Genomic DNA, 25,537 nt, shown 5'->3' with positions numbered 1-25,537 from the left:
TGGCATGCTATGGTCCATGGGGTCATAAAGAGTCAGACATGACTGAATGACTGAACAACAACAAAGCTTATGTGTGTGTATGTATGTGTACATGTTGGTACACATAAGCACATATGTATAGACATATATATCCCTTTCTATGGTCAGATATCACATGTGAACAAGTTTTCCAACAAATTACCTAATCTTCACTTCCTGTGACCCCTCCCCCCTTCCCACTTCATATACCCAATGTTCTCTAATTCTCTTCTTTACCTTCTTCCTACCAGCAAAACAGGCAAGGCTGTAATGTTATTTGCTCTCTATAGACTGCCCTTTAACTAAAACTAAACCTCTACTTGCATTTTAAGTCTTTATTCACTTCTTGGGGAATAAAAGGCTTCCTCTATAGTTAAAGAAACCTCAGTCATCAGTATATCAACTGGGAAGAAACTGCGGGAGGAGTAGTACCTTGAAATCACACTAGGCTTCCTCAACAGAATGCAAACCTCAATTAGCAGGTTCTCAGGATGATGTGATGGGTAGGAAGAGTTAAAGGGATGATAAGTTTCTCTCTTCTACCACCCCCACCTCCAGAATAAGCCATAAGGAAACTTGAATGAGGGTATATAAGTCACTTTTTTCCAAAATCTCCAGGTTTCTCCAAAATTTCTATCCTTTTTCATCTCTCTCCTCCACAAAAACAGGTCAAATTCTCTCCCCAAACTTTAACCCAACCTCTGCCCTGCCCTGCTTTTGCCTTGCCCTCATGCTCCAGAACTCTCATATATGTATTTTATGTGTACATGTTCACTTGTAATCATTTTAATTATGGCTGTATTTAATATCTTATTGTACTGATTGATATCATTCAGATTTACCACATGGTAAACCACCCAATCCACCCACTCAAACCTATACTTTTCTTAATGTCCTGAAATACATCTGTGCCTCCTAGATTTTTTTCATATCTGTTAAGAAATTTTTAACAAAGCATCAGCTTTTTCTTCTCACACATCTATCATAAATTAAAAACTTCCCATTTCTTCACCCCTTCACTTCCATAACAGTATGAAGCCTTATTTTGCCCTTGTAACCTCCAGTGAAGCCCCGCCTTCTCTCACTCCTCTGACTCACAAAGCCAGAAGAGATCAATGCATAGTCCTTGTTTCTCTCTTGCCATTTCCAGATCATTGTTCTGCCAACACTCAATAAACTCTCCTGGTACGCTTATTAAAAGCTGGTTAAAACTGAGATGACTAGCCCATCTTTGTATACCATTCAATCCCATCCTTGATGCTATTATCAACTAAAATAAATGACCTCTACATCACAACCCCATTTTTCTGAATGACTCAAGCACCAGGCTCAAAGATGAAGGGGAACTTCATCTCATTTCTTGTTGTCACTGTCTATTAATGCTTCAACATCTATAATAATACTCCCATAAACCCTAGGGATTCATACTTCCATGACCTCCTCAATTCCAACGACTTTAACACCCACTAGACCTTACAGCCACATACAAATGTGGCACCATCACGGCACCCCATCATTAACTCCAAAATGCTCCCCCTTAAACTTGTCAGTTCTTTCTTCTCTCACTCTTCACCTGCTCTTCACTCTCATCTTGACTCCTTCCCTTCTCAGTATTCTTCCTGGCTTCAACAATTCCAATGCCCAGCCTCAATCCCATGGTAAGCAATTTCAAGTGCTTTTACTAGTGCCCTAGTCTCTCTAGACCCCTCTGCCTTTATTGCCCTGCTCTGCCTCCCAGGTTGCCCATCTGGTTGAAAAAAAATCACCTATGACTGATTCTACTACCAGTCCACACACCACCAAACTTCATCTAGACCTTCACCAATACTTTGCTGACTTCCTCACAGTAGTTACTTAAATTTTTCCCACTTTCCTCAAGCCTTTACCCCCTATCTCCTATTTTACTGAGATAGGAATCATCCCCCTGAGTTTTCTCAATATCCATTTTCCCTACCTCAAAATTTCTGTCTTCACTGATTCTTTCCTCTCCCTGGGAAGGAAATATTCTTACCTCTTTGTCAAAACCAACCCCCCCCCCCAAAAAAATGTGATTTTGATCTCATCCCCTCCAAATGCCTCTGAGAATTTTCTCCATTAATTTACTATCTGAAATCCTACAAAAGTCATATAAAAACTGGCTTAAAAATAACAAAACATTAATTCAACGGTGATATCAAGGGAATGAAGATGTAATTTCCCTATCCACAATAGAAATACACACACACACACATATATATATATAGATAGATATATACATATGTGGCAAGATGAAAGAAACTGATAAAAAACTATTTCATTCATTCATTTGATAAATGTTTGATTTCCTCTGAAGCCAGTAAGAATCCATTCTAAATGGGGTATTACATACCTGCTATTCATGTAAACAAACATCTGGAAACAGGTTTCTAAGCTACAGCACTCTAACTTATCATCAAGAACAGCTACACAAGGTTCTCCCCTAACAGGCATTCCAGCCTTACTATATCTATGAAATGGGATAACAGGCTCCTACCAGTAATCTGCCTACTAAAGCTGAATAGACGGTACCATTTATGCAGGAATGGGAAAACCTGCTAAATTCTAAACCCTTTATTATGTAAGAAGAGTACTAGAATATACATATTTGTTTAAGTAGGCAGCAGGAACTCCTTTCCATAACATAAATAAAACAAGAAAAAAATATATACAAATGATTTCCAGCTTTACAAAATTCATGGTCTGATAAATTTTTTAGGAACATAATCTTAGGGATTTTATAAATCAAGTCCAATCCTTGTATTTTACAGATTTTTTAAAAATTATAAAAGCTAAAGATTTATTAATTTTCCCAAGGTCAACAGGTAGTGGTAGAGTTTGATCCCATTACTTTATCCACAGCATCATAAAAATTGGAATCACAAGCACTGCATTAATAAAGTACTTCTTTGTCCGTTAGTATTGCTATTCCCTTCTTAAAACGCATCTCTGCCACAATGCTGGTAAGCATGAAGGAGAACACAACATTTTTGAGTAAAAAAAAATTTTTGACATTATCTGCAGAGCTGGAGAGAGCTATAAAATGACTAAGTTGTGAGCACAGGTTGATACCTTCAAGAATTCTCCAGATTCCACCCCACACTCATCAAAATGGCAAAGATGACAAAAGAGGAAAATGATAAATGTTAAAGGGGTTGTGGAAAAACAGATACTTTAGTGAAGTGGTATCACACTCAAATAGAACTGGGCACCACTAAACCATATATAAGGATCCCTGTGGGACTCATATTGACTTGGAAAATCACATGTTGGTGTTATTTGTGTTTTATTATATTTTTATTTTGTTAACTATTTCCCAATTAAATTTTTGTTTTGTTTTCGTGGGGCAATGAGGGTTAAGTGACTTGCCTAGGGTCACATAGCTAGTAAGTGTCAAGTGTCTAAGGCTGAATTTGAACTCAGGTCCTCCTGAATCCAGGCCCGGTACTTTATCCAGCTACCCCCTCCCAATTACATCTTAATCTGGTTCAACCAGACCACACAAAGGAGTGTTGTGGGCCCCATATTTGATATCTGGACTTTAGTACATTGTTAGTGGAGCTGGAAATTCATCTAGCCATTTTGGAAAGCAATTTGAAAGTCTGCCCCAAAAGTTACTAAACTGTGAATACCCCTTTCACCAAACTATACCACTATTAAGCCTATAAACCAAAAGAAATCAAAGAGGAAAAGGAACTACATCTACAAAAATATTGATAGCCACTCTTTTTGAGGTAGCCCAAAGTTGGAAACTAAAGGAAATTCTCCTATTGGAGAATGGCTAAACAAAGTGTGGGTGATGAATGTAATAGAATGTTATTGTACCACACAGCTTATTATAAGAAAGTACAAAGTGGACAACTTCAGAGGAAAGTGGTGTGAGAAATGGTGATGTTTTGATACATGGTAAAATCTTCTCAGAATAACTTGATACGTGAGGAGATCTTCTCAAAGAAAGCATGCCTGTATAGAGAACAACAGACAATATTATCTAGTGAATTATGTCAAACCAGGAAAGAGAAAAATAACTTTTTCAGGGCTAGAGATAAAAACTAGTTTGAGCTGGCTCTTGCTGGTGTCTTAGAGAAAGTACGTAAAAGGTTAACTCTAGTCTCTACAGAGTTTGCTTAATAGACTTAGTAACATTAATTTCTCCTCCCCTGTTTAAAACCTCCATCCCATTTTTGATCATGTATGGAAGAGTAACCTATCAAGGAGGATTTAGCTAGAACTCTTCCGGGAAGATTGTGAACCTTGCCTAGCAACCTATGGTGGTCCAGGGGAGGGATTGATTACCGCAGGCTATAGAATACATACAAGGTGCTTGCTTTCAGCATTGGCACTCACTGCTTTCCTTTCTGTGTGTGCCCCCTCTCATGAGAATGCAATAAAGGCTTTTTGGTATACCAAAGCTGCCTCTGAAAAAGAACTAATTTTGAGGTTGTCTGCACCTGTTTCTCACAGTGGGAAGACCTTTAAGAAATGAAACAAGAGGAAATAGAATAATCTATACAATGATAACATTATAGAGAAAAACAATATTAAAAGACTTTAGTCTAATCAATGCAATGATAAACTATAAGTTCAAAAGAATGAAAATGAAACCCACCACTCACCTTTTGCCAGAGACATGATGAACTTAAACACAGTCAATCTAGCAATTTGTTTTGCTAGACTAAGGATGAATGTATAAAGACCTCTATTTTTGGTTTTAGTTGGTTTTTTTTTAATCAATGATGGGGTAGTGGGAAGGATATCTTAATAAAAGAAAAAAATAAGCAGTTGAAAAAGCATTATGAATAAGAAATGTCAAAGATATTATGTTTTGAGAAACTTCGCACCCAAAGAAGCTAACCCAATACATTAATATTACTTTAGGTAGTTTTACAAATCATAAGGATATAGGATACAATATCTTTATTTTATGTTTTAGATTGATTTTTAAGTTAACAATATGGTAATTTTTTAATTAAAAAAAAAAGAATTCCCTAGGCATTCGATTCAGGACTCTTTTCCCCAAGCCTGTGTCTTTATTTTCAGAAACTCTGTCATTTGTGTTAGATATTCTCGGATACCTTCCCTAACCAACACTCTGAGACTACAAAAGCCAATCATATATTTCAAACAATTCTAATGCAAACAAACATGTTTCAAAGAATTCAAACTATAAACAAAATACCACAAGGTGTATTATGGTGTATATGGATACTCCAAGTTAATATTAATAGTCAACATGCAGATTGATATACATTAAATTAAAGATTAAAATACATTAATTCTCAGCAGACCCTCATACCTACCATTACTTCTTGTTTTGCACCTACACTGTTAGTGTAGGACTAACTGTAGAGGCAGTGTATAGAAGCACTAGACCTGGAGTCAGGAAGACCCAAGTTCAAATCAGCCCTCAGATACTAGCTGTGTGACCCTGAACAAGTCACTTAACCCTATTTGCCTCAGTTACTCATCTTTAAAATGGGAATCATTATAGTATCTATCTCCCAGCGTTTTTGTAATGGCCAAATTATAAAAATGCTTAGCTTAGTGCCTGGCACACAGTTGGTGCTTAGTCCCTCAATGCCAAGCATTGTACATGGAAATTTAGTCCATTTTACAGGTGAGACAACTGAGTATCTGAAGTTGAGTAACTTAACCATGGTCATGTGGATCACAAATAACTCAAATCTAGGCCCCCACACCTAGTGTTCTTTCCACTGTACCTCTCCAGAGTGAGGCTGATGACCTTGTACAGTTCGGCCTTACTTCAATCCAATGCCCTCACAAGTCAAGACATTGCCCTCAAGATGTCATTGGTCCTCTTCAAGAACTAAGGGCAAAGACAACAACATCTAAGTCCCCAAAACTGAGCCTCTTTTGGCAAGCTGATCATTCCTTTCCTTTTTCTCAGGATCCTAGGATGCAGAGCTTTATTGTGAACACAAATGATTCTGCGAAAGTATACACCTTGCACAGTAAAACCAGCCTCCCTTCCTACCTCCCTTTCTTTTCTTTTTTTTTTTTTTGGGGGGGGGGGGAGGTAATGAGGGTTAAGTGACTTGGCCAGGGTCACAGAGCTAATAATTGTCAAGTGGCTGAGGCCGGATTTGAACTCAGGGACTCCTGAATCCAGGGCCAGGGCTTTATCCACTGCACCATCTAGCTGCCCCCCACCTCCCTTTCAAAAAGGGAAAAGCCTGAAGTTATAATTTTTGACTTTTCAATGAAATGTACTCTTTCCTCACCTCCACCTGCTTGAATCTCTCATTTTCTTTCAATACCTTCTTATATGAAGCCTTTCTCGACAACCCCAGCTGTTAGTGATTCCCTTCCAATTACTTTGAATATTCACAATTATTCAATAATTATCTATGGACATACGTCCCCCACTAGAAAGTAAGCTCCTTAAGGGCAGGGCCTAGCAGGATATATAAGACATGGTGGGCACAGAAATGCATGTTGAATGATTCCTCAAGAACAGTGCTAACCAGGGGCAGCTAGGTGGTGCAGTGGATAGAGCACCAGACCTGGATTCAGGAGGATCTGAGTTCAAATCTGGCCTCAGACACTTAACAATTATTAGCTGTGTGACCCTAGGCAAGTCACTTAACCCCAATTGCCTCACCAAAAAAAAAAAGAAGAACAGAGCTAACCAACACTTTTTGTGGTAGCAAAGAACTGGACACAAAGTAGATACCCAAAAACTGGGGAATGAATGCATAAATAAATTGCTGTACATGAATGTAATGAAACTTTCTATTCTGTGCCATCAGAAATGGCAAATATCCTGAACTGATAGAAAAATGGGTAGCTTCACATAAACTGACGCAGAATGAAATAAGCAGGTCCAGAAAGATAACATACACAAAGATTACAACAAAATAAACGAAAACAATAACAACAAAAGTGTTCAAGCTTGGCCTTGGAGAAGAGTTTAAAAATGCACGATGGCACCACCCTTTTTTGCAGGGCTGGAAGATGATGTGTGTGAAAAACTGCCTATACTGTCTGATATGGCTGATGTATTGGTTTTGCCTCCCTCCCTCCCTCCCTCCCACAAACCCTCCTTTTTATACATTGTTACAATACAAAAAGGATGGTTCCTTGGGGACATGGAGAAGAATGAAAATATTTAGAAATTAAGGCAAAGTAAAAATAAACATTATCAATAAAATATCTTTTTAAAAAGAACATGAAGAGTCTTTTGATCAGAAAACATTACAACAGTAGCTTCACTTTAGATAGCAGATGACATAATATGCTGCCTTGGAACAACACAATGTCAGATTCAGAACCTCTGAATATCTTGTACACTGGAGGCACCAGATACAGATAACTCCAGAATTGTGACATACAGGTTGCTGCTATTTCTCATGAGCAGCTGCAGCAAAAATCTTTGTTCAAGCAATTTAAATTTCTTACAAGAACACTCTAGCTGCCACTCAGGCTACTTTCATGATTTTCTACAGCAAAACCTAAAAACAGGAATGGGGGGGGGGGGTTTGGGGGAAAGAGACTTTCCAGAAAGCACAGCAACAACAATTGGTTATTTATACAGTGTCTCCTATGTGGCAGGCTAAGTGAGTTACAAATACTGAATTATCTCATTTGATACTCAAAACAACTCTGGGAGATGAGTGCTAATAGTATTCCCATTTTATAGTTGAGGAAACTGAAGCGAACTGAGGCTTAGGGATTGTACCAAGGTCAGACAGCTAGTAAGTATCTGAGGCTAAACTTGAATTCAGATCCCTAAGACCTCGATCTCAGAGCCTACTGACAATAAATGACAGGCATTATTTAGGAACCTCAGAATTCTCTAAAACATATAGTTCCTTCAACTCCCAAACCCAGTTCCTGTACACAATAATATAAACACTCCTTTTCTGGAGTCTTGTAAATAAATTGCAGAATGATCATTTCTTAGTTTTAACCCTAATTTCCTAGTTTTAATCTTTCAAAGGGCTAAAACTAGGAAATTATTCTGCAATTTAATTCCCCGATCTCATTAATTTCTTTTTCATTATGTGAGAATTATGTGTACTTTTAAAATATACTTAGACTCGGGGCAGCTAGGTGGCACAGTGGATAGAGCACCAGCCCTGGAGTCAGGAGGGCCTGAGTTCCATGAACATATAAGCCAAAACAATTTCTACTTTTATATATGGCATTAGTTCCATTTCAGTTCTAAGGAAATCAGTCTGAAACACAGTCCCCAACCAAAAGGTTATCAATTGACAGTTTTAAAGTCAAAGCATTTTTTTAATAATTGAAGATGCTAGTGCAGAAATAAAAAGATTATGTACATAACTGAACTTTCAAATCCCCTAAACTATGAGGAGCCTAGCTTTAATCAAACCTTAAGAATCTTAGAATCTTATCCCCGTCAGAAGGACTCTGCTCCATGACATGATATATGACAAAGGTCATCCAGTCTCTACATGAACACTTATAGTAACAAGGAACTCACTACCTTACAAAGCAGTAGACAATCCATGTTGAGAAAGCTCGACTTTGTAAAAAGTGCTTTCTTGCACTACATTAAAATCTGCTGCCCAGGAAATCTTATTTAGTCCTACTTTTAACATCTTGAACAACCCAGAATGAGCCTAATGCCTCTTCACAATATTTGAAGGGCCATCAATGTGAAAAAGGCATCATGTTCCTCCTAACTTGTCTCTTCTGAAGGCTAAATACGTCTCAAGAGACTATTTCCTGACCCTTCACTATTATTGTTGCCTACCTATAAATACAGACCAGCTTGTGCATGTCTGTCTTAAAATATGGTGTCCAGAAATGAACAAAATATTCCAAATGTAGTCTAATAAGCAAGTCTACTACTGCTCTTTTTCTGAAAAATATACTTCTGTCATTTTGTATTTTCTAGGAATCACAAAACATCCAATTCTACCATCTGTATACGGAGTAGCAAAGAATATTTTCATTATAACACCTATAAAAAAATTTCCCCAACAAAATTGATATATAAATAGTCATGGACAGCTGACACTGTTTTGTGAAGTCTTCATTTTAAACTTAGAAAACACTTCTGGGATAGGCACAATGCTTCACGATACACAGAGTATTCTGACACAGAGCTGTCTGCCTAAATTACTTTGGAACACTTAAGACAGTTCTTATTTCTTTTGGTTATGTCACTACATCTTTTAAGCAAATAAATGTTCCAGGACAGAAGAATCCTTTCATGAGCTATTGCCCTTGCTAATTTTGAGTTATAGAAAAAAAGATATCAATTTTTCTAACTGTTGTCATCATTAACTTAGGCCCCTGAGTTAGTTATTTGACATTAAATAGTAATAATGGAATGCATCAATATAACCTTTAGCATGAAAAAACTCTATTTTGAAAAATGAAATAAAATTGTTTCAATTTTATTTGGCTGGATAGTGCCAAATTAGGCATGGATTCACCCTGTCTTGGGCTCTCTGCCTCCATTCTTTCATGAATAGGGTACATGTGTATGATTGCTTAATATTTAAAATACCTTTGAATGAAGAATGAAAACATGCTTCATTTGTAATGCAGTTCTCCAAAACTTAAAATCATTTAAGCAAGTACCTTTACTGTATCTGCATTCTATTAAAATACAGAGCCGGATTTTAAAAAATATTCTAGGATATAAGACCAAAAGCCATTCCTCAATTGATAAGTAATCAAAAGATGTGGCAAACAATTCCAAAAAGATTTGCAAACTTTTAATAGCCATATGACAATGCTCCAAAACACTAATAAGAAAAAAGCAAATCAAAACAACCCTGAAGTTTCACCTAACACAGGGGAAACTAGCAAAGGTGACAAAAGGCAGGAACTGTCATTGTTGGAAGTGTTATTCCATTCATTATTACCTTGTCAGTGGAGTTCTAACTCATGCAACTGTTTTGGAAAATAATTTGGAATTATAAAAATAAAGCAATTAAAATGTCCATGCTCCCTGACCTACAAATTTAACTTCCATGCATACCCTCTAGGGAGGTCACTATTAAAAAGAAAAGCTGCACATATACCAAAATACCTATAACAGCTTTTGGAGGTATTAGCAAAGAAATGAAAATAAAGTCGATGCCCATGAATTGGGGAAATGACCAAACAAACTGAAGTACATGAATGTAATAGAATCGTATTGTGCTATATGAAATTACAAATATCATGAATACAGAGAAGCATGAAAAACTTACATGAAATAATGCAGTGAAGTAAGACCAACAAAACAATATACACAATAACAACAATGTAAATGGAAAGAGTAACAACCACAAAATGATCAAAAGTGAATGTTGCGGGGCAGCTGGGTGGCGCAGTGGATAGAACACCAGCCCTGGAGTCAGGAGTACCTGAGTTCAAATACGGCCTCAGACACTTAACACTTACTAGCTGTGTGACCCTGGGCAAGTCACTTATGCCATCAGACATAATTTTTCTACATCAGTCAAGAAGCATTTATTAAGCATCCAGTCCTGAGACCATAAAGACTATATAAGGATAACGAATCTTTGCCCTTGAGGAGATGACCACCTGGCCAAGGAGACAAGATGTACATATGTAGATCCACACAAAAATAGAAAATCAGCATAAGCTCATGGAGGAGGGAGCCACTACTGGTAGCAGGGAAAGGTCAACACAGGCTTCCTTCATATGGGAGGAGGTTGGGGCAGCTAGGTGGCACAGTGGATAAAGCACTGGCCCTGGATTCAGGGGTACCTGAGTTCAAATCTGGCCTCAGACACTTGACACTTACTAGCTGTGTGATCCTGGGCAAGTTACTTAACCCCCATTGCCCCGCAAAAAAAAAAAAAAATTCCATATGGGAGGAGGTATCTGAATTAGCCCCTGCAGAAGGGTATCTCCAAGGAATGACCACATTCCAACCAGTGCATCAGCACGGAGACAGGAGACTGGGTGCCGTGTACAAGAAACATTGATTGTGGCAGTTTGGATGGACTTTGGTCTGCATAAAGAGGAGTAATCTGTAATAAATTTGGAAAGGTAGATTGGGGACAGACTGTGAAGAACTTCAAATGTCAAAAAGAGGAGTTTATATTTGATTCTAGATGTAATAGGGAGCTAATAACATTTATTTAAAATAGGGGTGTGGGGGGCAGCTAGGTGGCAGAGTGGATAAAGCACAAGCCCTGGATTCAAAAGGACCTGAGTTCAAATCTGACCTCATACACTTGACATTTACTAGCTGTGTGACCCTGGGCAAGTCACTTAACCCCCACTGCCCCGCAAAACAAAAACAAAAACAAAAAACATAAAATAGGGGTGTGATGTAGTCAGACCTGTACTTTAGAAAATCACCTAGATTGCAGTAGGGAGAGACCTGAGGCCACAAAACCAAATACAAAGTCATCCAGATGAGAGGAACAGAACCAGGGTGATGGTTCGATGCCACATAGAGAAGCACAGAATTTACAGCTAGAAACAATCTTAAGGATTACTTAATCCAACCATTTCAGAGATGAGAAAAAACTGAGCTCATAAATAATATAAAAGCCTTAATGTATTTTTAAGCTTTAATAGCTTTAAAGAGACTTTGGGGAGACACTGCATAGAAAAACACACAACAAAGAATTTTCAGAAAATGTTATTCTTCAGAAAAGATTCAGAAAAGAATAAATGATGGCAACAATGAAAACAAATCAATATCGTGATCCTTCAGACCAATAACAGCTGGTCTTCATGAAATACAATGGCTATTTTTAAAAATGCTTTCTGCTGTGACAGAAAAAAAAAAAAGGACTGTGAACTTTAGGGGAAAACCCTGTCAGGCTGAATTCTTATTGTGAGATGATGGGGGTTATTTTAACTCCCCTGTTTCCTTACAGGATAATAGATTTCAAATAGATAAGACCTTAGAGGCCATCCAATTCAATCCCTCATTTTGCAGATAAGGAACCAGTATGGCCCAGAGAATTTAAGTCACTTGCCCAACGTCATACAGTTCCAAGTACCAGAGTGCTCTGACACCAAATTCAGCCCACTTCCTACTATCACATGCTGAATCTTTTCCTTTTTCTCTTGGGGGAAGGGTTGAGTACATCTGGGTTGATATCAAGCTGATGATATAGCCCCTGCTCTAAAGGCCAGGCCCTCATTGGCTCTCCTTCCCCTCCCCTCCACACACTCCAATGATTTGTATTACACAAAAAAAAAAAAGGCATCTGACTGAGGTCAGGAGATCCAGGTTCCAGTCTCTCTCTGTCATTAACTTACCAAGAGCTAAGTAATTATACCCTACTATACATAGAACACCAGGAGTCACTAAGCTCCCTACTTGGGTCAGAATGAACCCAGAATTGGGAAGACCATGATGAGCTCAATCCAGACAGCCCGAGTAGATCAATTATAAATTCAGCTTGGGTAAAGGCTTGTCTGGGACCATGAGGAGAGGGAAGACATGGCACCATTCTCTGTGAAGAAACAGCATGGCCAGACTATTGAATTTTAAGTAGAGGATAATTTAGGAAGTTTAGGGATACCTAGCTCAAGACTTGAGTCGATTTCCTTTCCATTAGCCTAAGCTATGTTCACCATTTCTGAATTTCTGTATTTTCTTTTCCTTTATAAAGAAATGGGGAGGGGGGGAGCTAGGTAGTGCAGTGAATAAAGCACTGGCCCTGGGCTCAGGAGGACCTGAGTTCAAATCCAGCATCAGACACTTGACACTTACTAGCTGTGTGACCCTGAGCAAGTCACTTAACTCTCATTGTCCTGTACAAAAAAAAAAAAAATCTTAGAAATCAGTCTCGTGGAGTGGTTTCAGTGGATGGAATGGGAACTAGACAGGAAGGAGACAAGTACATATAGGAAAGGGCACCTGGAGATGGAGGCAGCAACAAAAGGAACCCAACAAATAGCAGGTTTAGGTAAAGCAAACCTCTAAATTGAGGGAACCAAAACTGCACATGGACCAAGGAGATTCATTTTTAGTAATGAGTTCAAAGTGAAAGAGCCATGAGGCCAATAACAAGGCCCCTGGACCAGTTCCAAATGAAAAGCCGATGCCCAGAGAAGCTTACTGAAGTCAGTGAACCCATAAAGGGCAGGCGTAGGTCCTGGCATCTTTTTACACTGCTCCTCCAGACTTAAGACTCTTCCACAAGTACCAATCTAGCCCCTACATGGAAGACCCTATGCTTCACAAGCCCTGCGTTCAAGGTCACCTAGACACCATAATGCCAGTTTTTGGTGGATGATCTAGCCAGTCACATGCTAAAAAACAAAGGAGTTCTCAAAAGTACAAACTGTATCTTTAGAATTACTAGATTGCAACACTAGTTGAGGTTAAGAGAGCCAACATGTAATACAATTCTAGCACAAGGCCAAAGCAAACTCACCTACTAATTAAAGTTAGTCCTTCTATTAAGCAAAAATTACCCGAAAATTGTATTGAAATTGCTTAATGACTATCTGATAAAGAGATATGAGTCACTGTGAATTAGGTCATGGTCTTTGAGACAAAGAGGCAACTTGAAAACACAAGCTGAAGATGAAATTGTAATCATTTCAACCTGGTAATTCTGCAATATGTTCAAGGGGTTGAAGAGAGAAGAAAACAAAACAAAGTAAAACCAAAAAAAAAAAAAATTAAAATGTCAAGAGCCAGAAAAAGAAAAGAAGCTTTAACTTTCAGGATAGAAAAAAGGTTTCTACTTCTTCATCATGCTGTTTGATATTGCTAAGAAATGTGAAGAGAGATCCGTTCTACTCCCTGCAAATCTCCAAACTGCAGCCAAGCAAAAAACAGCCCATTAGAGAGCTATTTTAAAAGTCTATCCACATAACTTTACAATCGATTCTGACAAGGCAGCCTAAGAAAGACCAAGCTGAGTGGCCACTACAAAACAAACTTGGTAGGGTTCAAAAATTTTATGATTCAATCATAAAAATACAAACTAAGAATTTATCAGACACAAGACATCTGGACAAGTGTAAAGAACACAATAGAGGGTTAAAATTAGATGCTTGGGCCTTTAAGAGTCACAGTAAAAAAAAATTAATTTTAGAGCTAGAAGGATTTCATTTTAGAGCAATAATTATGGCCAATCTCCTCATTTTCCAAATGAAGAAACTGAGACTCAAAGAGACATCGTGACTTGACATCTCCTTGGTGGCAAAGCAGGATCTCTCAATTCCCAGTTCAAGGTGCTTTCCCCTGTGTATGCACATGCTACCTCCTCAAATTCTATCAATACAGCAGATTTTTTTTTCACACATGCAATAGAAGTATGTTCTAGCTGCTCCAGAATAGAACCAGGTCTTTCTTTAAATCTAAAAATAGTTCTTAAACTAATCAACCTTTCTAGAGGTTGGAGCAAACGTAGCTTTCCAGTAAAGCCCCTAAGGAGGAACCACAAGATGGGATGCAAAGTAAAAAGGGGGGAGAAATGCTTAGCTTTGGTCTTGGCCAGATCCCCATATCCCAATCCTCCTATGGCAGAAGCATCTTGTAAGCTTCTAAGAGTGCAGAGGATTTCAGACTTCCCATCTTCTCATCAGTGTCCTGGTGGCATCCCCAGATCAAATGACAGCAATGTCCAGACATAAATTCACAACTAACTCTACAAGAAGTCCAGCCTTAAAGAAACTAGAAGATGCCTCCTCAAAGTTCTCCGGAACTTCTTGCACACTCCACGAATGGGAGAAAAGGACTTTGAGAAGCCAGGATCCATTATTCAGACCATATTCGGGGGCTCTGATATAATCATATTCACTGCCTTAACTTGGAGGGGATCTCCATACTAATGACATCACAGTTTCCTCTAAGTATTCAAATATGTAGATGGGCCACACACACACCCTGAAAGCTGCCCCAGGTTCAACACACATACTGGATGTGCTGGTTACCATGTTTATTCAAGAGTTTGTAAAGGGAAAATGGAACTGGACAAAGGCTAAAAGGGTGCTGGAAAAAGGAAGGCCCCAGGAGCAAGGAACTCAGTCCTGGCCAGGGCAGTGGGACTATGTTGAAAGAAGATCCTCTTACTGGCAATAAGAATGCTGTCAGATGGTATTATGCATATATATATATATATAATGCACATATATCATATTAATATGATGGGTGTGCAGATAATGTGGTGGACACCTCTAAAATTGTAGCAGGATGACAAAGAAGAGCAAATTTTTTTATCAAACTGCCAAGCAAAGCATACAGATATCACTTGGTTTTGAAGATCTGCCTTTCTCCTATCTCCTTCTCAAACAAGTGAATGTGAGCACACACACACACAACCCCTAAGACATGTTTATAGATACGATTGTAACTTTAAGTAGTCTGTCCTGGAACCCAAAACTCATCTTTGTTCACCTCTTTTCCCAGTATTCTTCTATATTACTTCTAGGTTATAATTTTATAGATTGATGTGAGATAAATTTATTTTGATTGTTCCTCAGACAGTAGATTTAGCAGCAATACATGAAAAAGGAATCAAAACTCACTTCTCTGTTATGTTCATGCTCTTTCCTATCCCATTTGGCTACAGGAAGCAGATAGGAACAGTCTGTTCATTTGTTCCTGCTGTTACAGCTGTCTCCTCCTGAGAATGGACTGGCACTGGTGGCAGAACAGTCATAATGTAATCAGGTATGGTGATCTTTTGTATTCAATAAACTCACAAACGTAGAGGTGTCAAACTCACTGCAGCAGGCCCTTCAGATTGCTGCCCAACTAGATGAAAATGTAACTGGGAAAGGTTTAACAAAATAAATTAAAATACAATACAACATAGATAATGTTCATTTGTGATTTCATTTCTACTTAAGTTTGAGATGACTGCATTAGATGGGTGGGTAGGATGCACTGCAGGGAGTGCCACGGCTGCCTCTCCTTACTGAGAAATTTGGAATCCTAACCACCTATAAATTCCTCAAGAAAAGAGTCTGATACTCCCTGGATGGAGAGGTGATTATAAGCAGCTAGGCTTTCAGGGGAACATAAGCACTGATGCTCTCTCAAAGTTAATGACATGAGGCTCTGGTGGCCCATAAGGGAAAGAGTCGGATGATAAAGCAGTTTGCAGATCAATCTACATGTATGTACGTACATGCATGCCACATGAGGAATTTCTATGATCAAAAGAATCTCTCTTTAGAAATGTGATAGGGAGCAGCTAGGTGGCGTAGTGAATAAAGCACCAGCCCTGGAGTCAAGAGTACCTAAGATCAAATCCAGCCTCAGACACTTAACACTTACTAGCTGTGTGACCCTGGGCAAGTCACTTAACCCCAACTGCCTCACTTAAAAAGATAAAATAAAATAAATAAGTTAAATGATTTGCCAAAGGTCACAAAGTTAGCTAGTGGTAAATCTAGTACCAGAACACCCAGATTTCCTGGTTCTTGATCCCACCCTCTTTTCCATTATACAAAAAATAGATGTGTCCTAAACAATGTAAATTGTATGCAAAATAGATTAAATTTTACTTTGATTTCTAAGATAAAACTATCTATGGAAAAAAATCCCAATCTAACAAAAAAAAATTTTAATGAGACCAGTTTTGAGATGGTAATCAGTCCTGGAGCATACTGGATATTATAATATACTCAACCAGTTATGATTTGGAAGAATTCTAGTCCCTTACTAGCAGGTCATTTTGTTTTTATATTTCTGTTATCCACCTGCCCTGTTAGCTTAAAGAAATTACTCTATTCTTCATCTGGTACATACTTGAAATTTCCCCAACTGGAAAGTCTCTTTTTCTACCACGTGCTTGGCCTCTTGGTTGATTATAAATACAACTTAAGGGGCAGCTAGGTGTCATAGTGGATAAAGTACCAGCCTTGGATTCAGGAGTACCTGAGTTCAAATCTGGCCTCAGACACTTGACACTTACTAGCTGTGTGACCCTGGGCAAGTCACTTAACCCTCATTGCCCCACCCAATAGATAAATAAACAAACAAACAAACAAATAAATGCAACTTAACACAATCAGTGACTAATAGAGCTGAGTTTCAATAATAAATTTTGCCAATGGGACTGCCATCTAACACAGGATGAACTTCCACCTTGATACTCCTTAAATTTCTGGTTTTACATTCTGTTCAATGAATCAATTTCCTACTAATGGTTTAAGTTTGAATTTTTGTGTGTCATGGATGGATTTAGAATAAGAGATGCTTGCACCTGATCATATAATTGTTGTTCTACCACCACCAGCAGCTGTCACCTGTGCCTTAACTCTTCTCCTCTATGCCTATTGAACTCCAAACCATTTTTAAACCTGATTCAAATGTCATCTCCTCTGGAAAAATTCTATGATCTATTTCCCCTCATATCACCATTAGTAATCACCTTCCCCTCACCCCCATAGTCTTACCTAAACTTTGTATTTCCCCAGGACCTAGACAGGGTAGATGCTTAATATATGCTTATTGCTTTTGCAGATTAATTATGTTGTAAGGCAGCAGATGTGTACTAGTGAAATTGTTTTGTGGATTAAATGCTCAGAGCATTTGATAGTCATGACATGTTACTAAGAAAGCTGTGCTGCATGAAGTTTAACAGCATTATGGCAACTAGGTGGTGCAGTAGGCCTAGAGTTAGGAAGAACTGAGTTCAAATCCAGCCTCAGACACTTTACTAGCTCTGTGTGTGACCCTGGACAAGTCATTTAAACCTCTTTTGTCTCAGTTTCCTCATCTGTAGAGATAATATTAGCACCTTCCTCACAGTGATATTGTGAGGATCAAATGAAATGATTGTAAAGGACTTAGCAAAGTCCCTGGCACATAATAAACAGTATATAGATGTTTGCTATTATTGTTATTTTAAATATAGGTTAGTTGAAGCACAGGTCAATAAACCAATTTGTTCAAGTTCACAAGAAATCAGAGACAACTACAGGTGATGCAACTGGTAACACAGTGGATAGAGTATTGGACTTAGAAGACCTGAGTTCAACTCCTGGTTCAGACACTTACTAGCTATGTGACCCTAGGCAAGTCACTTAGCCTCTCTATGTCTCAGTTTCCTCATCTGTAAAATAGTTAAAAATAACAGCATCTACCTCACTGGGTTGCTGTGAGGCCCAAATGAGTTAACATAAGTAAGTTAACATGTAAAGCACTTAGTAAACCTTAAAGAGCTATATAAATAATTATTATTTTAATTGTTAATACAGATTCCTGAATATTCAGCCCTTGTTTCATAATAAGAACACATGTGATCCTTTAAAGGAAATATCATATGGAATAACACCATATCTGTGGTCAGAATTTTTTTAAAATGCCATCACGGCATTAGGGCCACATTTACTGAGGGTGTCATGAATGAATGACGCATTCATTAAACAGTTACTATGGGCAAAGAGCCGTGCTCAGTGCTGGAAATACAAAAGGAAGATAGTCCCTGCTCTCCAAGAGCTCACATTCTTTTAGGGGAGACAACACTTATATGAAGGTTTCAATTGCAAGTAAGATAGAAGCGTCCCATGGTCCTTTGGGTGCCATGGCAAAGATGAATGTCTCTTCTTGATGTCATTTGCACTGATAAAATCAAATCGGTTTCTGATGTTGAGCTGTTCAACAGTGCCAACAACATTAGTGGCAATACCTCAGATATTTTCTGGGTCTTCAGAAGTAGCAGCCAGGCTGCATCTTCACAAGAGTTGCTTCCACGGATTACGACTGCTGAGAACTCAGCTGGAAGCAATGCTGTTCCCAAGGCTCTTGAGCTCAGGGTTCTGGGCTGTCTCCACTGAAGTCTGAGGGGAGCTGGTGGTTAGATAGTAGTGGTGCCTGGAGCCTGCTCCCAGCTCTCTCCCCTTCAGAGGGCCCCACGCCCCTTCAGCAAGGCTAGTTTGCCTATTCTATTTGAGAACCTTAAATGAAAATGCCAATGTCTATGCAAGGACAATATCAGCACATAAAAAATATGTGTTGGTTTGACTTTGGCAACATGCAGAAAAACATCACATGAAGACTCATTATAAAGGTCATATGATAAAATTCATTTATTCAACAAATATTTACTAAATATCTGGCCAAGAGAGATGCAAAATGATAAGATTAGTCCTCCTGTCATAGAGTCTGCTGAGGAAATCTACAGACACAAATAATAATACACATGATATATTAAGATCTGCATCTCTCTCTCTCTCTCTCTCTCTCTCTCTCTCTCTCTCTCTCTCTCTCTCCCTCTCCCTCTCCCTCTCCCTCTCCCTCTCTCTCTCCCCCTCTCGATACAGGGTGTCCCTAAGTCAGTGCAATGTTAAGCTATGAAAACTAAAACTGCACTTAGCCTTTTGGTACACCCTGTATCCCTCCAATAGGGATAGCCTATCCTGGAGGGTAGGGCCTGTTGAGTTTGGGTTTCTTGGTGCTTCAGTCTGACATAGTGCCTTATACACAAGAGGCATTTCATGCTTGTTAGACTGAATAGTGTCATAATGCTCTTAAAAATTATTAAGTGGGAGCAATACATTAAAAAGCTGTATGTGATTACTGCTTACACTAAAAAAAACTTTGAAAAATCCATACAGACACAAAAACCTGAATATTTGAGGAATGTCCCTAGACCTAAATCTCAGCCACTTAGAAGGCCTGGAAAGGTCATAGAAAAGTAAGACCAAAGACAGTCCCTCTGGTAAACTATTCCACTAAAAGTTCTTTTCTGCGTGCTTATAATTCCGAGGTGATAACAAGCACTTTAACCTGATAAAAGTAAAAATGTCTACATAGACACTAGCCTAACAAGCAGGCTTCAACTATATAGCCAACTATTCAAAGAGTGGAATGGAGGGGACATGAGAGTGTCAAGGGAGAATTTCCCAATGAGGACCCAGGCCTTAAGGCATAACCAATAGCTCTGCATGGTATCAACCCAGGCAAAGCTTTAGGAGTCTGCTTTCTGAGATGCACAACAGAAGTGGCCCATCTCCCCATTTCAGAGGATGCTCAGGGATCACAGACTGCTTCCTGTTTCCTTACAACTTGTTGATGAAAAACCTTTTAACTGGCTGCACAGCCCTAACTGGTAGCAGCACAAGCTGCCCAACCTCCCTAATCTAGGTGCCCAAATTCATTGCCCACCTTTTCTTTTTCTTTCTTCAACATTTATTCTCTCAATCTCAGGTGAATCAGAAATGGATCATATTATGTCCTTGTGAGTGATGAAGGGTAGAAAAACCACATGAAGTCCAACAACTAGAGTCCAGGCAACAACTCAGCAGTTCAAGGACTTTTTTGTCTCCATGCAGTAAGAGGACAGCAGTCACTCATAGAAACAACACTTGCACGTGCTCTGAGGCAGAGAAGGAAGGAGCCCTCCATGATGAATTTCCAGAATCTAGCTCACCCAAACCATGCTCTGAAGACTGGGTCCTCACTGGCCAGTCCACCCTCTTCCCCTCCCCACCTACACACACATTTCATAAATTATAAAAATAAAAGAGCATCTGACTGGGGTCAGGAGACCCAGGTTCTGGTCCCTCTCTGCCATTAACTCACTGGGTATCATTAGGCAACTCATCTCTCCTCCCTGGGCCTGAGTTTTCCTATTTGTAAAATTAGGTAGTTTCGAGAAAGTTCCTTCCAGCTGTCACGTTCTAATGTACATGTCTCTCTGAGTAGACATCAGTATTATGCAAAGTGTGAAGCCACCTAGCACATTAAAACCACAGGAAACAAATTTCTTCAGCAAAAGGTATAGCTCTCTACACCTGAAGAACACTATGACTTCATTTCTAGGCTTGCTCAGGTCACTGCAACAATATTTTCACTTCAGTCTCATGCCTTTGATTCCATTAACCTGCATCACTGTGAGATCACCCTGTATCTGCAACATTGGAAGGCAGATCATGGTGCCACAGGTACCTGGGAATGACCCCCTAGGGCTGACCTCTCAGGAGTCATTCCCAGAAAGATAAACTGCCAAATTGTCACAGGAAGATCCACAGTTTGCCTGCTGGGGTTGTAAGCATTAAGCTATGGCCTCTTTCCACCCTGGCTCTCACTCCCCAGGATAAATCCAGGAGATCATTTCAAGTTTCCCCATTTATAAAACAAGGGACTTGGACTGGATGACTTCTTTTTTTTTTCTTTTTTTTTTTTGCGGGGCAATTGGGGTTAAGTGACTTGCCCAGGGTCACACAGCTAGTAAGTGTTAAGTGTCTGAGGCCGGATTTGAACTCAGGTACTCCTGAATCCAGGGCCGGTACTCTATCCACTGCGCCATCTAGCTGCCCCTTGGATGACTTCTTAAATGCCTTCCAGCTCATTTTAAATCTATGATCCTCCAAACCTAAGTCATTTGATCACTCTGACTTACTTTCCTCATCTGTAATGGGAAATAGCACCTGTCATCCCTCTGAGTCTCACAGTTTAAAAAATGGAAATAATGTCAACATCTAAAGGCCTCAGTGGGTCAAATCAGATAATGTACATAAAACAAAACTATGCAAGTGTCACTATTACCATTTGATAAATAAGGAAACCATCTCCAAGAGGGTAAGTGATTTGCCCAAAGAACAGAGCCAGGATTCAAAATCCAGGACTCCTGCCTCCAGATTCAGTGTTCTTTCTATAACCTTCACTCTGCCTTCTTCATAACCAAAGTTCTCATTAGGGGGCCAGGGCTCTCCTTAATAGTAGTCACATAGAGAAGCTACGGAAGGACTCTGGGGAATTTGCCTGCCTGTCTTCTCTCCTACCTACTCACACAAGCTCTCTTCCATGACACCACCTTCAGACTTGGCATACTTTCACAAGTATGCCTGCACCTAACCCCAAAGAAGAAACATTTTACTTTATGAAAAATACTATTGAAAAATGGCCCATGGGGGATGTGGATCCATAGGGAGGATGAAGGAGCCAGGGCTAGTTCTGAACTCAGCGGTGCCTGAGGCCTTCCCAGCACTAACTAAGGGTCTCTTTCCTGCTGTGTTCTCTCCCCAGAAATGGTCAAGTTCATGAAACCCAGGAAGGTGGTGCTGGTCCTGGCTGGGCGGTACTAAGGGTGCAAAGCCATCATCGTCAAGAACATTGATGATGGGACATCCAACAGGCCCTACAGACAAGCCTTGGTGGTGGGAATCAACCACTACTTTCCAAAGGTGACCACTGCAATGGGCAAAAAGAAGATTGCCAAGAGATCAAAAATCAAGTCCTTCGTGAAAGTTTTAAACTACGACCACCTCATGCCCATCAGATACTCTGTGGATATCCCATTGGACAAAACAGTTGTCAACAAGGATGTGTTGTATGACCCTGCACTAAAACGTTAAGGTGAGAAGGGAGGCCAAAGTCAAGTTTGAGGAGAGGTACAAGACAGGCAAAAACAAGTGATTCTTCCAGAAGCTACAGTTTTTGAACTACTCTGTCAGTAAATAAAATGTTTATTAAAAATGAAAAAGAAAAAAAAAGAAAAATGGCCTACAGCAAAAAAATTTTTTTTTAATTTAAAAAATAAATCGAACCATGGCCTTAAATGTGAGACCTTTTCTACCTATTTAGAATGTTTTATAACATTTCTTTTTTTTTTTTTTTTTTGGCAGGGCAATGAGGGCTAAGTGACTTGCCCAGGCTCACACAGCTAGTAAGTGTTAAATGTCTGAGGCCAGATTTGAACTCAGGTCCTCCTGAATCCAGGGCTAGCACCATCTAGCTGCCCCTATGACATTTCTAAAATAACACTTTCCTCCTAGAGAAAGCAAATGCTTTGTTAAGTATTTGGGCCTCCCATGTCAGAATTCTCTCTAAAAGATAAGCACAGTATGTCAGAGTTAGAAGGAATCTTACAAATTATATAATCCAACCTCCCAATTTTATAGACAAGGAAACTAAGGACCTTGGATTTTTCAAGAGTCTATCTGACATCACACAGCATCTCTGATTGAAAAATGGTCAAATGATATGAACAGGCAGTTCTCAAAGAAAGAAAACTAAGCTATCTATAACCATATGGGGAAAAATGTTCCATATCACTAATAATTTGCTGTTGCCTAGTCACTTTCAGTCATGGCTGACTCTTCATGACCCTATTTACAGTTTTCTTGGCAAAGATACTTGAGTGGTTTGCCATTTCCTTCTCCAGCTCATTTTACAGATGAGAGAACTGAGGCAGAGAAATATAAATTAGTACAACTGAGGTTCCATTTTATACCCATCACACTAGAAAAACTGACAAAAAAGGGAAATGACAAATGTCCGAAGAACTTCCAAAAAATAGGTACATTGATGCACTCATAGTAAAGCTATGAATTGTTTTAGCCATTCTGGAATTATGCCCAAATTATGCCCAAAAAGTTACTCAATTTTGCTTACCCTCTGACCCAGCAATGCTACTACTAAACCTAAGAGCTAAAGAGAATGGAGAAAGAAGAAAAAGGCCTATATGTAAATAGATGTATGTGTGTATATGTATTCATAGTAGCTCTTTTTGTAGCAGCAAAGAACTAGAAACTAAAGGTATCTCCATGGTTGAACAAATTATGATATATGAACATAATACTATTGTGCTGTAAGAAATAATGAAAAGTCATAACAGAGAAACTGGGTAAGCCTTATATAAAATGATTCAGAGAAAAGTGATGATCTAGACAAAAGAGCAATTTATATCTTAATCACACTGTAAAAATGAAAAATTTTGGAATACTTAAGAACTTTGATCAATACAATGTCCAGAGGCCCAAGGATGAAGAAAGCTACACACTCCTGACAGAGAGGTGATGGATTAAATATGCAAAATGAGACACACATTCTTGAACAATTATAGGTATTTATTTTGCTTGACTGTGCATTTTTTTTTTTAGTGAGGCAATTGGGGTTAAGTGACTTGCCCAGGGTCACACAGCTAGTAAGTGTCAAGTGTCTGAGGCTGGATTTGAACTCAGGTACTCCTGGCTCCAAGGGCCGGTGCTCTATCCACTGCACCACCTAGCTGCCCCTTGACTGTGCATTTTTGTTATAAGGGCTTTGTTTTTCTTTTTCTTTTTTTCAATGTGGAGGGAGGAAGAGAAGATAAATGCTTGTTAATTTTTTTTAATTTAATGAAAGCTAAATTTAAAAACAAAAACATAACCCATCTTCTGTAACAGAGGCAGGATTTAAACGTAGGTCTTTTAACTCCAAGTCTAATGTTCTTCTCATTCACTCCCACATTTCTTTTGATATCAAAATAAACCTCTGAATTACAATTTGCTCATTTCAACCCAGGTGAAGTTACCCAACATATCCCTTTTCCTCAGAATGAAGTTTTCCTTGCCTAGAAATAGCCAAATAAACCACATCAAAGATCTCACTACTGTGGAGAATTTGTGGAGAGTTCAGCTCTGAGCCACAGGGTTGATTAAAGGGTAAGGAAAGGAAAAATTAAAGGAAGTAGGGGAATTCAGCCTAGAAAAAAGAAAGCTACAGAACAATTTAATACCGGCTGGCAAGCATTCAAAAGAGAACAGCAGCCAATTATGCTATGCCTTTCTAAGTACAGAGGAAACTAAATGGCCAAAATACAGAACGAGGGATTTTCCTGATAAGGGCCAAAATCATTTAGGTAAAAATATCTGATTACTCAGTATACCCTAGAAAGGCATTAAAAAAGGTTGTGGAGTGGCAGCTAGGTGGCGTAGTGGATAAAGCACCAGCCCCGGATTCAGGAGGACCTGAGTTCAAATTCGACCTCAGATACTTAACATTTACTAGCTGTGTGACCCTGGGCAAGTCACTTAACCCCAATTGCCTCACCAAAGGGGGGGGGGAGAAGGTTGTGGAATCTAATTTTCAGAGGAGGAAATCTTTTAAATGGCACTGATTTTCAACTATCTGGGATGGTATACATGTGGTCCTGGATGAAGGCAAAGAAAATTAAGTAACTTTTATGATTAGAGGCCTTGAATATAGAGCAATAGGAAATAAAGTGGAAAGGAGGTGGGAATGGTACACAAAAAGCAGGGCCAAATGTAGACATAATGGCTACAGCCTGTCTTTGGTACCCTCCCAAGCTTTTAACTGAAATAAGTAATTACTTTTTTTTTTTTTTTTGGTGAGGCAATTGGGGTTAAGCTTGCCCAGGGTCACACAGCTAGTAAGTGTCAAGTGTCTGAGGCTGGATTTGAACTCAAGTCTTCCTGAATCCAGGGCCAGTGCTTTATCCACTGCACCACCTAGCTGCCCCCACCAATCAGCTTTGATCAATGTATAATGACCCACCTCTATCAAAAGAGGATAAAACCCTTGACCATACCAGGGTTGGGACTCTCGATGCATGTTCTTCCTCTTAAGATAGGGTAAGTTTTTGGGGCAGCTAGGTGGTGCAGTGGATAAAGCACTGGCCTTGGATTCAGGAGTACCTGAGTTCAAATCCTGCCTCAGACACTTGACACTTACTAGCTGTGTGACCCTGGGCAAGTCACTTAACCCCCATTAACCCACACACAAAAAAAAGATAGGGTAGGTTTTGTAGGTCTTCTGAACTCTCCTTGAGACCACATGCTGTCTCTCTGAGAGACAACAGTGGTCTGAGGCTTTTCCCCTGCTTGTGCTAACTGC

At 39.2% G+C, this 25,537-nt stretch overlaps 1 protein-coding gene and 1 pseudogene across 1 annotated transcript in view; one reads left to right on the top strand and one right to left on the bottom strand.

Moving 5' to 3' along the window:
• Positions 1-25,537, bottom strand: part of ARL15 (ADP ribosylation factor like GTPase 15) — a 501,353-nt gene that overhangs the window by 462,579 nt on the left and 13,237 nt on the right.
• LOC122737131 lies at positions 21,949-22,381 on the top strand (annotated as a pseudogene).

Source organism: Dromiciops gliroides, chromosome 1 (genome assembly GCF_019393635.1).
Source record: "Dromiciops gliroides isolate mDroGli1 chromosome 1, mDroGli1.pri, whole genome shotgun sequence".
Classification (NCBI taxonomy): domain Eukaryota; kingdom Metazoa; phylum Chordata; class Mammalia; order Microbiotheria; family Microbiotheriidae; genus Dromiciops; species Dromiciops gliroides.
This window is presented reverse-complemented; position numbering and strand designations above follow the sequence as displayed.